Source organism: Schistocerca gregaria, chromosome 4 (assembly GCF_023897955.1).
Source record: "Schistocerca gregaria isolate iqSchGreg1 chromosome 4, iqSchGreg1.2, whole genome shotgun sequence".
Taxonomy (NCBI): domain Eukaryota; kingdom Metazoa; phylum Arthropoda; class Insecta; order Orthoptera; family Acrididae; genus Schistocerca; species Schistocerca gregaria.
Window position 1 is genome coordinate 759,000,013 of NC_064923.1, and position 16,170 is coordinate 759,016,182.

The following is a 16,170-nucleotide window of genomic DNA, read 5'->3' on the forward strand; positions in this document are numbered from 1 at the left end:
CTTTTCTGAATTGCGCAGATGGGAGTTATCCTTACAACACATTCTCTGCTCCCATAATTATCATGGCCTCGACCTATGGTGGAAACATACTGTCCCCACCCACCTCCTCCCCATTCTCATCTCTCTCTTTGTTTATTTGCAGCCCTCTGCCAATGCATTCACCTGTCTTTCCCGACTCCTCTCATTTTTGTTCCTTTTTTCCCCACCTCCCTGACCCATAATCTCCTGATACTGTGCCTGTTGGTGTCTACTCCCAGCACACTCCACCAGACAGCATTTACTTCTCATCCCACCTGTATGCTACTATCCCTTACCCTTCACCTTCTCCTTCCCCTCCAGATTGCTGGTTGCATCCCTGTGTGTCTCTCTTTACTGATGAAGGCTGTGGCCGAAACATATATGTGAGTGTTAGTCATGCTTGTCTGCTGCTTGACGTGTCTTCTTTGCAGTAAGTAGCAGTGTGTCTTTTCCTACATTGCTGATATTCCTACCTGGAGTTTAAATATTCTATCCACTGTCCATACTGATGCCAATATGGCAGCAACAAGAAAAACTGAATGGGAAAACAAATCCCAGTCCAGCTGTTGTACAATACAGTAATGCAGTGGCCCAGCAGTTATTCGTATTTCTTGCCTCCCATGAAAAGATACACCAAAGGATATAAGAACATTTTCATTTACCTCTTGGACATAGGGATGGTCTATGCATATGTCCTACTAAACAGATTGACAGGAGAAACTTTTTGTTTCAATCAGTTAAAATTCAGGTAGCTGAGGACATACTAGAGCAGACAACAATAGACATAGAGAGCTCTCAGTATGGAATTTCTCCTGTCAGACTGAAAGCAGCAATTTGGACACATTTTATTGGTTTGTCTCCCCTCACCCCTCCCAATCCCACCGTCCAGAAATTGTGTAGCGTGCAAAGCAAGGAAGAAGAAAAGTGACACACAGTCTGAGTGTGAGAAATTTCTAGTGTCATTGCACTTGTTTTTGGGTATACCATATCAACAAAAACTTCTAAAACAGTATTATCCTCAATGTTCATCACTTCAGTCAGTAGTAAGATAAGATTTCTAAAGAATTCATATCAAAAATATTATGTAATTTTGAGAAAAGTGTGTAAGATAAAATATACAGATTTTCATAAATTACACTATATTACTTACTCTGTTGTGCCGATATTATGAAAAGGTTTGACTGTTACTCACCATATAGAGGAGATATTAACTTATAGACAGGCACATTGAAAAGACTGCTATACTGTACATTTAAGCCGTCAGCCTACAGGCCATCTTCTAAAGGTGAAAACACAAGCACAACTCACTCATATATGACTGCTGCCTCTGGGGCTCCCTGTCTCTGAACTGCAGGTTAATTTAGTCTGTCTGCACACAGAAATGTCTTTAATTCTGATTCATTGGTTACAGAGCTTACTCTGTTTTGACGTTCGGAGATATTCTTCTTCTGCATTTTACTGGACCCAACTGACAGTTGAAGCATCTCCATCCAATTCAGGTGATATTAAATAATATTTTTGTGTTTCAGTGTGCAATGTAAGCTGTTACTTCAGCATGACAGATATCAAGTTTCTTTTACGTTTGATCAGTTGATCCGTTGATGACAAATGTATATCTGCTTGAAACTGTTTGCTGTTGAAGTTGCTGATGTTGTGGCTGAAGTTTAAAAAAGTAGGTGACAACGTGCTGGACCAACATACAGTGTGGTCACAATCGGAAAAGCTATTGCATGGTAGGTTGTGCTGAGAAATAATTGTCAAGAAAAAGATTTGTTATGTTGCACCATTTCCAAGTTAATTAGCATTGAAGTTAGTCAATCAGTTTGTTGTTCACGCAGATTGAAGCGGCACTCCAGAGATGGTGTTGCCAGGTGTGTTCTTCATTTGATTTCCTAAATCTGAACAAGAAAGTGATACAAAAATCGGACAAGGGTAGGATCAGGCAAATTAGGGAATTATTAGGGAAATTTGAAAAAAAAAGAATGAAAGAAACACTGGAAAAATCTTGTTTTAGTCTCAGTAAATGAAATGGTTTGTGTACTGAGGTGTCATATATCGTCATTGGCTGGGTGCAGCTGAATACATTCACCACTTCCGTATTCCCTCATTACTACTGCTTCTCCCCTTCTTACCACTCCCCTCAGCATGCTGTCAGTGGTGCCATACCTAGCAGCTGCAACGAAAGGCAGGGAGGCATGAGTAGTAGTTTGTTTGGATCTAATCCTCAGAGACTGTAGATGCAGTGACCGGAGATGCTGGCCATCTGTGCAAGAATTGTATCTGAGTGCTTGTGTGAATGTGTGTGTGCTCTCATTTTCTGACTGAAAATTTAGTTGTGAGAGTGTGATTGTCTTTTCTACATGCCTGTCTGTGACTCAGTAATCATCTTTACAGTGAGTTGCTACGTATCCTCATTATTATTGATTCTCAAAGTATTTGAATAAGTTATCAGTCGCATGGATTGATCACTGTGGTCTCATCAACATGGTGTCTGTGGCTCATGAATAGGTAGCCACAAGACTGGATTTCCATGATGGCCAAAAACACAGGCCGTTTCTGCGGGTATCTGTAATGGATCAGGCCTGCCAATCTGAAGCCATTCGGTTCCTGCTAATATGCAGACCCTGTCCGTCTGACCTAGTCTAACTGCTAATATGCAGACCCTGTCTGTCTGACCTAGTCTCACTGATCTGCCCGCAGGCAGGGTCTGTTTGTGTGTGGTGTAACGCAGTGGATTTTCATAGTTTAACCATGAACCCAGGACTGCTGTGCTCCTCAGCAGGCCAGAGGCCATGGGTGATGGGTTTCAGGAATTGTGACTGTCTCACCACAAATACATTGTACAGTGTGGTGTTTTATAGACATTTTATTTTTTCTTGTACATTTTAGCACTTCTAAAGTAGTTTATACATTAGAAAGTATGGACAATAAGAAGAAAACAATTGTGACAGTCACTGGCTGTTTGTATGCTTTGTACTCATATATTTCTTGAAAGAAAAGATCACACAATACTTGTAAAATAATAGATATAACACTGTGGACAATACTTGACTATAGCAAACATAGTAGAGCCAACATTTTATTGGCAGTCACCTACACTGTTTTTTACACAGTTCTTCCCCACCTCATACACTTCTTTCAAGAGGCCTACTTTTTTCTGAGGTTATTTCAGAAATCTGTCTTGCAACTCCAAGGAAATGCATATTTTTGCCATCAAATGGGTTTCATTTTACTGAAATAAAATAACATCAGTGGTCTTAATGAAACACATATACCATTTGATTTGCTTTCTCCATCTAAAGCAGTTCACTATAAAAGATATGGATGTTAGTATTTAAGACTTTTGCTCACACCAGGAAACGCCACCTGCTTGCAAACTTTCTTTTTAGATATTTCCTCTTTTGCACTATTGTTTCTTGTACCAAAGCTGCAAAGACAGTTTTTCAACTTATGGCTGAACTTACCCTTGAAATCTCAAAATTTGTCAGGGAAAAATGCTAAAACTTGATTGGAAATCAGGGAAATATCTGGGAATTTCACATGGGGAAACTTGTGACAACCCTGAGTAAGGATCAAAATTGAGCCAGAAGCTGAGAAGTCACTCACAGCCAGGAACACCTGCGCTATGAGAACAACTAAAACTATTTGTATCTGGTAGGCTGCTTTAATTTGTTCAATGGCCTAATTGCCTAACTTCAATGCAGATTAACTCAGAAACAGTGCAACGTATTGAATTATTATTATTTCTCAGCACAACCTATCCTTCAACAGCTGTACGAGCTCCTCAGATTGTTTCTGACCAAGCTGTAGACCTTATAAAACAGATCATGATGGGATGTAGTCTTCATGGTATACAGTTATGATTAAGAAACAGAGTGCCACATAATAGGTATACTAGAAAGCATAAGGCTGTAGAGGAAGAGATGGTAACTGAGATGTATATTCCTATCAGCAGAGCAATGTGCGAAGCCTTTAATGACTACCTTAGCAGAATATTATTGAAAGATCTCTCATAAATCCCATATAAATTCTAATCATACATAAAGGCCGTTATTGATGCCAAATTTAGTGTCCAGACACTCAAGGACAAGACAGGAACTCAGATTGAGGGTAGTAAAGCAAAATCAGAAATACTGAACTCCCATTTCCAGATGTTTCTTAACATTGGAAAATCCATGTGTTCTCCCCTAATTTAATTTTCATACCACTGCAAAGATCATCAATAGAGACTAGTATCAGTGATGTTGAGCAACAGCTGAAATCATTAAAGCTGAACAGAGCTCCAGGACCTGATGTAATCCCTATCAGATTCTTTGAGAAATGTGTGGTCGAGTTAGCATATTTTTTTTTAAACATAATATATTGTAGATTACTCAAACAAAAAACCATGCCCATTAGTTTGAAGAAAGCTCTGGAGACATCCGTCTACAAGAAGAAGAGCAGAAGTGAGTACAAAATTAGCACCCAGTTTATCTGATAACCATTTGTTTCAGAGTCTTAGTATGTACTCTGATCTATAATATAATAAGGAATCTCAAACACGATAACTTCCTCCAAGCCAAGCAGCATGAATTTTGAAAACATTAGTCATGTGAAACCAATCTTGTGCTTTTCTCACAAGACACCCTGAAAGCCATAGGTTAAGGCGATTAGGTAGATGAAGTACTTGTTGAATTCTGTAGAGTTTGACTCAATACATGAAGGTATATTGTCAACTGTATGACTATATGGAATATCAAGCAAAAGCTGTGACTGGATTGAGGATTTTTTGGTTGGGAGGGCACAGTGTTTTATCTTAGATGGAGAGTCATTGACATCATATCAAGAAGTAACTTCAGGAGTACCCCATCGAAGTGTGCTGGAATCCTTATTGTTCGTATGTTAAGGACCTTGCTGAAAATATTAATAGTAACTTCAGACTATTCTCAGAAGTTGCAGTCGTCTATAGCAAAGTAATGTCTGGAAAAAGCTATCGTATTTACTCGAATCTAAGCCGCACTTTTTTTCCGGTTTTTGTAATTAAAAAAACGGCCTGCGGCTTAGAATCGAGTTCAAAGTAAGCGGAAGTTCTGAAAAAGGTTGGTAGGTGCCGCCACAACTAACTTCTGCCATTGAATATATGTAGCGCTACGCAGGCATGCTTTGCAGGCACAAAGATAAATACTGGCGCCAAAACCTCTGCGTCAGTAAATAAATAAAAAAAAGGTGGAAGACGAGCTTTTTTTTCTCTGCCCCGAGTTTCGACCATTGCATTTTCATACATTATCCAATGAAGTAAATATAAATTCCATATTGTTCATCTTCGAATGTAGCAGCATTTCAATGTACTTTGAAAATCCGAATGGCAAGACTGTTTGGGATGTGTGTCAATATGTCCAACTCTATGTTCTGAATTTTTTCCTACCTTTGAGAACAGATGGTTGCTAATAGGAACTTTTATGAATTGTGAATCACATACAGTGTTCTCTTCACCATAAGAATAATACGAATATAAACATTTTGCCATGTATTGTTTTGTGTTTGCTGCTATCTCATTTAAATTCTGTCTACCTAATAAACTATGAAACTAGTGTGAGACAGCAGCAAACGCGGAAGAATATACATATCATGTCATGTTTATATTCGTATTATTCCTATGCCTAATAATGATACAGTCAGAAATGAAGCACGGCTATTGACTAGATTTTTAAATCTAAGATGACTCTAATTTCTGTGAAGAATGTTATGTACTAAAGAGGCGTCTGCAAAGATTTTCAAACGGAGAAAAAATTTCGCTAAACTGTCATTCAGAACATCATACACAGTCTATTATTTGGTTCTTGTTGATCATTTAAAAAAATGCAGCAGTGTAAGTAACAACAAATAGCAGTCTCTTGCCATTGTTTCGCTAATGAGACGATTCCTCTCATTTTTTAAAAAAAATTGTAAGCGGCGGTAGCGTGCACAAAAGCAAGCCATGCCGCAAGCAGTGACAGGCCGTAAACACTCACTATCAGAATGCGACAAACAGTGCATGACACAGTACAGTAATGCATTTTCAGCTTAGAGTGACGTAGACACCTATAACAAAGAGAACGGCACTTATCAGATCAAAGAAAAATAAGAAATCAATTCAAACCAGACAAAGCACGTGAAAAAGGAAGGGTACCCGTATAAATATGGACGGAGCGCCTGATGCATAGCAATGACTACTTGGTAAAGCTTAACTGCTAAGCTTACGACTCGAACCAAACTACTGTAGCTGTATCGTCTTTCATTCGACCTGAATTGTGTCTCATATTACAATTGCCAACTTTGTTTCGATTTGGAGGTGCGGCCTAAAACTTTTCTCTCCCCTTGAATTTCGAATCTCAAATTTCAGGTGCGGCATAGATTCGGAATTTTTTTTTCCCCCTTGATTTCGAGTCTCTTTTTTTTTTCAGGTGCGGCTTAGATTCGAGTGCGGCTTAGATTCGAGTAAATACGGTACACAAGTATTCATGCAGATCTTGATAATACTTCAAAGTGGTGTGAAGTATGTCAACTTTCGTTAAGTGTTCAGAAAAATAGAAGTTTACACATACATAACGCCGGTGGCAGACATTGGTTCATTGCCAGAATACTAGAGAAATGCAGTCAGTTAGCAAAGGAAATTGCTTACAAAACATTCTCACAACCCAATCCTAGAATATTGCCCAAGTGTGTGGAATCTGTATGAAATAGGACTAAGAGGGAATGTTTAAACACATACAAATATGGGCACCACGAATGGTCACAGGTTTGTTTGTCCCATGGCAGAGTGTTACAGAAATGCTGTAAATCCTGCAGTGACATGTACTTTAAGGATAGACGCATACTATTCAGAGAAAGACTGCTTGCAAACATTCAAGAATCAGCCATTAGTTATGGATGTAGGAGTATGCTACAAATCCTTATGTATCACTCCCATAGAACTAATGAGGACACAGTGCACAGTACCCCCTGCCATGAATTTCACAGTGGTGCAGCGTATGGATGTAGATGTAGAAGGTGATCTATGTTGTTATCATGGAAGAGTAGAAAAGATGTTAAAAGATTTGTTTTTACCTGTGTACTTGGTGAGATAACTAGAAATGAAAACACTGTTTAATCTGTTAGCCATAATTTTGTGCGCTGAGCTACATGGTGCACCATTGTTAAGAAAATCCAGATGTTGATCACTTCAATGGAGATTATGAGTGCATTTTCTCTATGCCATTCCTGGTGAATTCTATAATTATTCAAGAATCACCTTGTGGGAAATTCATTCTGCAGACTTCAAAATGTTGTAAGGGCTTGTGGTAAAGAAAGTATTTACTGAATTACTCTTTTTTTGTTTATTTATTTGCAACATTCTCCATATAGTATTTATAACACTACGTGTGTGTGTGTGTGTGTGTGTGTGTGTGTGTGTGTGTGTGTGTGTGTAAAGCTTAACATCCCCATCCAGACAGATCACCACCAAGAGCATCACATGCCCTCACTTCATGAGACACTGCAGCAAGGTTTAGTATTTAAACCAGGATGTTAACACAAAGTCTCGTGATTGGAAACTTTACACCATGACCCCTCCTCCCCTCATCAGCCAAATATTGGCAGTAAAATTTTTCCCATAACTAGGATTCAAGCTAGCTGCTCTCTGGGTTGAGTGCCACCATACAAGTGTGCATTAGTGACCTGGGCCTTGGAAGCGGGCACTGTATTGCACTTGTAAAAATGTTAGCGCTTGCAAAAATTTCAAAGGAAATAGAATACTGGTATATTTGTGAAAAGCACATAGACATAATTATTTGAAGTTATTTGCAGATTGTTATGGCACAAAGAATTGTTAGTTGCTTGTCACTCAATTTATAAATGAATTTTTTGATACTGTAACTTAAAGAATTTAAATAACAATTTCTTAATCATTTTTGTCTGTATAAATTGCTATTACCCCATTGATGCTGAATCTAAGCACTCCCTTTGAGCAACACAGATTGCAACTGAATGAGATGCTTGGCATATTACCTCTTTCTTCTATATTTATTTTTATTTGCAGATGAAAAGTTAAAGTATAGTAGTGAAATAATAATTTAGTTGTTTACCTGTTGCTTAATTTGAAATAAATTACCTCATTTTATATTTTCTTCTGCTATTCACAGGAAATCACTGAACAGTAAGAGGATATTTCATATTTCTCCTTAGTATAGTATTACCTTCAGGGTTTGCATTCTCTATAAAATCAATGCCTCTAGTCTCCTGCGTCTGAAAAGTGATAACTGACTCACAAGAAAAGATGCTACTCCAAACTGTATTGTGAAATCCACATGCATGCACTTTTCACTTTGATTTTTGACAATTCAAATTTCTCATCATAATCTAGTGCTGCATTAACAATTGCTGTGTTGTAGGACCAAAAACTGTGGTGGGTCATACACTATGTGATCAAAAGTATTCGGATACCTGGCTGAAAATGACTTAAAAGTTCGTGGTGCCCTCCATCGTTAATGCAGGAATTCAATATGGTGTTGGCCCACCCTTAGCCTTGATGACAGCTTCCACTCTCACAGGTATACGTTCAATCAGGTGCTGGAAGGTTTCTAGGGGAATGGCACCCTATTCTTCACAGAGTGCTGCACTGAGGAGAGGTACCAATGTTGGTCGGTGAGTCCTGACACAAAGTCGGCATTCCAAAACATCCCAAAGGTGTTCTATAGGGTTCAGATCAGGACTCTGTGCCAGCCAGTCCATTACAGGGATGTTATTGTCGTGTAACCACTCCGCCACAGGCCATGCATTATGAACAGGTGCCCAATCTTGTTGAAAGATGCAATTACCATCCCCGAATTGGTTTTCAACAGTAGGAAGCAAGAAGGTGCTTAAAACATCGATGTAGGCCTGTGCTGTGATAGTGCCACACAAAACAACAAGGGGTGCAAGCTCCCTCCATGAAAAACACAACCACATCATAACACCTGCCTCCGAATTTTACTGTTGGCACTACATATGCTGGCAGATGATGTTCACCGGGCATTTGCCATACTCACACCCTGCCATCAGGTCGCGACATTGTGTACCATGATTTGTCACTCCACACAACATTTTTCCACTGTTCAATCGTCCAATGTGTATGCTACTTACACCAAGCAAGGCATCGTTTGGCATTTACCAGTGTGATTTGTGGTTTATGAGCAGCCTCTCGACCATGAAATCCAAGTTTTATCACCTCCTGCTTAACTGTCATAGTATTTGCAGTGGGTCCAGATGCAGTTTGGAATTTCTGTGTGATGGTCTGGATAGATGTCTGCCTATTACACACTACGACCCTCTTCAACTGTCAGCGGTCTCTTGTCAGTCAACAGACAAGGTCGGCCTGTACACTTTTGTGCTGTACATGTCCCTTCATGTTTCCACTTCACTATCACATCAGAAACAGTGGACCTAGGGGTGCTGAGGAGTGTGGAAACCTCACATACGGATGTATGACACAAGTGACACCCAATCACCTGACCACTTTCGAAGTGTGTGAGTTCTGCAGAGTGACCCATTCTGCTCTCTCATGACGTCTAATGACTATTGAGGTCGCTGATACGGAGTATCTGGCATAGGTGGCAGCACAATGCTCCTAATATGAAAAACATATGTTGTTGGGTGGGGGGGGGGGGGGGGGGTGTCTGGATACTTTTGATCACATAGTGTATATCACCTTGGCACTTTTGTGATGTATTAAAATTGTGATGGTAATTGGATTTTCCACTTCCCTATTGTGAGTTGTTGTGTGTTGCCATTACATGTAAAAAAAATAATGAATAGTGTTTTCTGTTTTTATTTTATGTTTTCTTTTACTTTATTTAAGAAATATTTGTTACCGATATTGAAGTTTACTTACCACATTGGAAAACGATCCTTGAAACTTTATTGCGCAATAAAGGGATGAGATGATAGAGGTCACAATAATGTATATTGCAGAAACAAAGCAATGTGTTCCAACAACAGTAGTGATCCCACGATAAACAAAAACTGAGTGTTGTAGCAGTTTTCATACACCTGGTGCAGTGTACCACCACAAGATAGACAGAAGTGGTAAGACATATTCCTAAAAGCTAAGTTGGTGGTAGGTATGCTCCCCAGAGACCACAAATGACAAGATTAATTTTATGGTAAGTATACTTCCAAAGCCCCTTCCGGAAAATACTTTGTTAGTAACTATGCTACCCAGTAAACATTAAAACACCATTGTTTGGGGGGACATATACTTCCCACAATCCTGAAGGCTATATTTCACAACAAACAGAAACTACAGCTGATGCAGTGGACTGTCGCTAGATGCTAGGAGCACACAGAAGTGGTAACACATATTCCCTTAAACACTATACAGAAATACATTTAGTGGGAAGTATACCCCGCGTGGCCTGCGAAAGGGTTACCTGGTTTAATGCTAACCCTGCCACTCTTCATACTGTCACACATATTAATATGTCCATCTATTGTTGCACTGCAGAAGGACAACATATGTGACATAGTTGATACTGAATTTCAGCTTCATCATGGCCTATGGCCTTCTACCCTGACATCTAAAATCGTTGGCCATAACTCACATGTGAAAGGGTTTTTTTCCCCACAGGCATTGTAAATCATAGTCAGAGAAAGAGAGAGAGAGAGAGAGAGAGAGAGAGAGAGAGAGAGAGAGAGAGAGGGAGAGGGCAGTGATATTATGAGAGATTTTGGCTTTTCATGTTTGCAGAATGTGCACATGCTTAAGCAAGCTGGGTACTGCACTCAGTAACATTTTGTATTCAGTCAATTCGTATACTTTATTAAAAAGACACTCTTCATACAGTGACTGCATTTTATAGGATGATACTCAGACTGATCGTGTACCAATTAGCAAAGACTAGTAGCTTTGTAATAGCTGTTTCATAAAATAGAAAACATATTAGTTATGTGCTATATTAAGTGATTCACTTTTGTTTCTGTTTAGGCTGAGAGCACTATGGACATCATCCATGCTGGATCTACCATAGCAGTGTCTTCGTTGTATGACTGATCATATATTAAAGATATGTGCATTATTTTTATAAAAAAAATTCATTTGTGTATAATTATTTCTTACATAAAGTTTGTATAATAATAAAAACTGAAAAATTGAATATCATTTTCTTTGTGATAAAATATGTGGTTTGTTAATTCTGTAACTCAGGCACAATACTCTGTTTTGAGTTTCCTAAACCTTAAAATTGTGGGATATTTCTTTTACTTAAATGCTAAGAAACATGCAAGTCATCGTTTATTGCACATTGATTCCCATACACTGTTGATAATCATTTGTATAAACATTTTTATATGTGTTATAACCATTTCTTGTCTACTTTCTTCCTTGATGCTGTTTTATGCCTGTTATATGTATTAGTATCATATAGTCATTGCTATCTTTAAAATCTCTCTCATCTTATTGGGGACCTGTTAAAATTTGTTTAAATGTGTGGCATATTGTTTGATAAAGAAGGCCAGTTTTAATAAGACAATATTTTTGATCAAAGTGGTTATGCCAGTGCAGTTTTACCCTTTGTTGGTGGAGTACAATGAATGCAGTCGGTATCATTCTTGGTCATTGCAAAGAGAATTACAGTTTATTGTGAACATTGGAAGGACATATTAGAAACTTACTATATTGTCACTGTTCACACCTGTGGTGATGTGACTTTTTACTGGAATGGTACTTACCAAAAGTTACAGAGATTGCCTTTATAAATAAATATTTTGTAATCAACAATGGAAAAAACATTGGCTTTAAATATGCAATACAGCTGTGTATTGTTGGAGTACCAAAACAGAAAATTTGAAAATTATTTTGTGTTCCACTTTTGAAATTGTGACACCAAGGTGTCCATGGTATACAAATGGGTAATAAGATGGCGTAAACATCATGGGTCTTGTAATCTTGGTATCAATTTAATCATTTATCTTATAATGCGATTTTAACAAAAATTTGTGTATCTGCTTCAAATTTAGCTTCCTAAGCATTTCAGAGTCAGTGACTGTGCCATTTTATCTACATAACTGTGTGCTCCATGTAAAAGCTATGTACAGGTTGAATTTCATTTTTGATATATAACAGAAACTAATTAAAGGAAATATAGATCACGACAGAGAGAGGCAGTAGAGATACCGAGGTCGCCAAAAATTACTTATTGGAGCTGATGTGTTTTTTATATAGAGAGATGTGGGCATTTCAATGAAGTTCTAGATTAAATACTGATACCAAGAAAATACTTTCATGTGATATTGTTAATATATATGATTTAATTGTTTTCATGGTGTACCTTTTAATTACAGCAGAAAAACTTGTGGCTTAGCAAGTGGCAGAGTATTCGTTAATGTGCACATTCTAAAAATCAGTTTTGAAGGAACTCTATTCACAGAAAAGAATATTATCTTTCAGAAAATTATCTGCAATGCCATAATTAATGTCACCTTTGAAAAAATGTCATTTCTCCAGTTGGCTATCAATGAGTAAAATATATTATTTTAGATTTAGTTCATGGGCAGCATTACACTAGTGTTAGATACTGCCTGCCTCTTTGCCACTGACTGCAAAGTCACAATTATCTGAGATTCATGTGTTCCTAGTAGAGTGTAACGAATGTTGGATTGCTTGCAACACATATCTGGAATAGTTATTACATTGCCTATATTTTGAGTTTCGAATTCAGTTTGGTTTTGTGTTTTGTTGACATGTTTTTTGTTATCATTTATATTTTGGCCCTTGAAAGTAATATTAACTTCACATACAATAGTACTAGATAATAAATTATATTCACATGTAGCTTGGAGCAGAACCAAACAACAGCTAAGCTGAGTAATTGATTTTGTCATGAGTTATATATTGCATCCCCGTAGTGTGTTTCTTCTCATACAGGGAACATAGACAACTATCTATATGTTAAAAACATGTGGTGTAAAAAATTTCTTGGTTTCTGTTGTTGCCTACCAGAGTACTTAAACACTCATTCAAACTGTTTGTATGAGAAACGGTAAACAGAGTCAAATTCTGGACAGGTAAAATACAATAATTTGATATCTCAGTGTACAACCTGCCTATTTCACTATTCTGTCACCTTTTTATATGTATTCATTGGTTTCATATACTAACATGAAAGCATATGTGTGTCCTGTTTTATAGTATATAATGTTCTATATAAAGCAGTCATTATTTTGATTTTGTTTGATTTCTCAGGAAACTAATAATACAAGCAGTCATTATTAAAAATATTGTACGAGGACTGACAGATCACAACATTGCCGTTTAGTGTAGGGTTCTAAACTGAACCTATGGCTGCAGTGAATCAGAATTGCTTAAGTTTTTCATCTTTCCTTCGTAAAATCTGGCATAAGTTGCCTACCTGCTTGAAAGTCAGTCAGTTTGTTGTCTGTGAGTTACTGACAGATTTACTTTTGTTTTTCTTAAACAGATTGTCTTTAATTATCATCATGAATGAGTGCTTAGGGTGTAACCACGCTTCTTGGCTTCTGGGTGGTAACCATAGAGCAAATTGTAATCGTATTTTGTAGAGTTTGAATGTATACTTCCATAATTTTATTACTTATAACCTGACATATATCTTGTTAGAATGAAGCATGCATGAACTCATTAAAATGTTCTGTACGGTTGTGTCTGTGTCCAGCGTTTTTGTGCTTTGTCAGTATTTCGACTGCATCATCTTCAGAAATAATAACACTGACTTGATTCAATCACCTCCCATCGTATCTGGTGCTATGAAACACATTCACTTTCATTTCTCAGTTCTTCAATTCTTTCATGATATTATGTCACAAGCTGCTGACATGAAGACCTTTTCTGTTCTACAGATTTTGTATTTCCGTAAATATCTAGGTACATGGTGAATATCATTGGATTGAGGATACATCCATGCCAAACTTATTGGCTTCTGACAAACTCATCTGATCTCTGATTTCCAATGTCTACTTTTATTGTTGGAAGAAGAACTGCACCGTTCATGACCAAACCCACATTTGTCACATGTTCTGCTCTAGGAGCTCTTGTGATACTCGCCTTTAAGACAAAAAGGCCTGCTTATTCTTGTGGCCAAACTATACTTTTCAGCATTGGTTTTGGATCTGAACATGATCTGTACACTAGGTCAAAACCAGTAATCAAAGTATAAATAAAAATATACTGAGTGATCCAGGTAGTGTTTTTTTCATTATATCAAACAGAGTTTTGAATCCGAAGATGATCTGTACGCTAGGTCAAAACCAGTAATCGAAGTAAAAATAAAAATGTACTGAGTGATCCAGATGGTGTTTTTTCATTGTTAAACAGACAGGGGGCAGGATTTTGTTTTCTTCTAATATTTTTTCACTTCTCATCCTATTGTATAAATTTAGTGTTACTCAAGATTTGTTCAAACCCACACACTTTTGCACACATTTGTGCTATGTGTAAAAAACATGCTTTGCACCCTGTTGTTGAAATCAACATTACAAATTTTTATTAAACATAAATGTCCCATATTGTACTGTTTTGGCTTTGTGAATCTGAGTAACTCCATGCCAAGATTTATCTATGTTTTTTTTCTTTTAATATTTTCTTTTATATTATGATTTATGTAATTTTGATAGACTTCAATGCTTTAGATGTAATATTTATATTAAACTCCCCATTTAAAGTACTCTTATGAGGCTACTGTTGTTCACGTAAAATTTTATTACTGTCTGTAATAATATTTATGTAACACAGCATGATTAATATTTTGTAATTGTTTGTATAAAGTATACATAAAGATGTAATGAAAAGCTATTTAATTCACAGACATGTCTATACTGATGTGTCCTGTGTCTTAAATGTAAAATACATGTGTACATGATACATTACATCTCTTTCATGTGTATAGTATTAGGTTTGAGTTTAAAACACATTATCTAGACATTTTCCTCCCTGCCTGCCCCCGCCTGTCCCTGCACCTCCCCTACAAAAAATTTTGTTTCCACTATGAACTATTTTAGTGGTAGACATGCCTGTATCTAGCCTCTTCAAATCCAGATTATTTATGTACATTATTATAATGTATCAGTGAAGGTATGTTGAAAATAATACCAAGCACAGCATGAGTACAAACAAGAAGACGAATATATGCCTTTCTTGTCCCATGTTGAATTTCGTATTCTTGTCGGTTCATGTCTGTGATAATGGAAAGTTCTTGGTGGAATATAAATAATTTATGGAGTAAAGGTAGCAACTCACTGAATAGTTGAGACGTATAGTCATCAGTAAGCACATAAACAAAACATTCATCTAAAAGATATTCCTCTCAACAACATAGTGAATTTAAACTATTTGGTGAATTGTTACTTTATTCTCAAATTATTTATGAACAAAGTTCATATTTCCCGATAATTTCATCAATTCCGCCTGATCCTCTCACCCACCCACCTCTCATCTTCCCTCCATATAAACTATTATTTGTAAACAGAGTTCATATTTCTCAAGAATTTTATCAATTCCTCCCACCACCACCACCCTCCTGCCTCTCATCTTCCCTCCATATAAACAACACATCTCTTGAGTAGGCTGAAGGAGGTAAGAGCTGACCGACAGTGAGATTACTTCATTGCTCAGTTTTTCTGAGTTTCAATCAAGACGTTGTGTCCATGTGTCCAGCAGAGAATCATATTCACTCTATCCAGGATACCACACTACACCTACAGAGACATGGGGAGTGGGTATTGTACTTTTGGGTACCTGAAGAGCTATTCTATTATGTTTATATCCCCACTGTTTTGGGACATAAATGAGTGGGGTAATGAATGGTTCAAGTGAGGGGTAAAAATTGTGCTTGTTAAAATGAACCATTTGACACAAATAAGCCTCATTTCAGCTGTTCAGATAGCATGGCATGCTCTAAACACACATTTACTGAAGATGTTACTTCATGATGCACTGCTTTCAACTCCTAGAAGAGGACCCTTCCAATCTATGTGTGGCTACCAGTTTGCTACATTTTAAATGCAAAATTTTCATGAGCACTGGCTCCACAACCTTGGTAAAGATACTGAAAGTGTCATTCTGCTTAAGCTGTACCAAAATTCTTCATTGTTTAAATAATGTGATTGTAGTTCTACATCTCGTCATCATCAGATGGTGAGGCAATGGTA

General features: G+C 37.3%; 1 protein-coding gene across 3 annotated transcripts in view; it reads left to right on the forward strand.

The window, feature by feature from the left end:
* LOC126266719 (autophagy-related protein 2 homolog A) overlaps positions 1 to 14,895 on the forward strand; it is a 492,161-nt gene extending 477,266 nt beyond the window's left edge. For all 3 annotated transcript variants that reach the window (XM_049971191.1, XM_049971193.1, XM_049971192.1), the window contains one exon: positions 10,976 to 14,895. The gene's annotated coding sequence lies outside the window, so the exon portion shown is untranslated. The remainder of the gene's footprint in view (positions 1 to 10,975) is intronic.
* Positions 14,896 to 16,170: the final 1,275 nt, after the last annotated feature.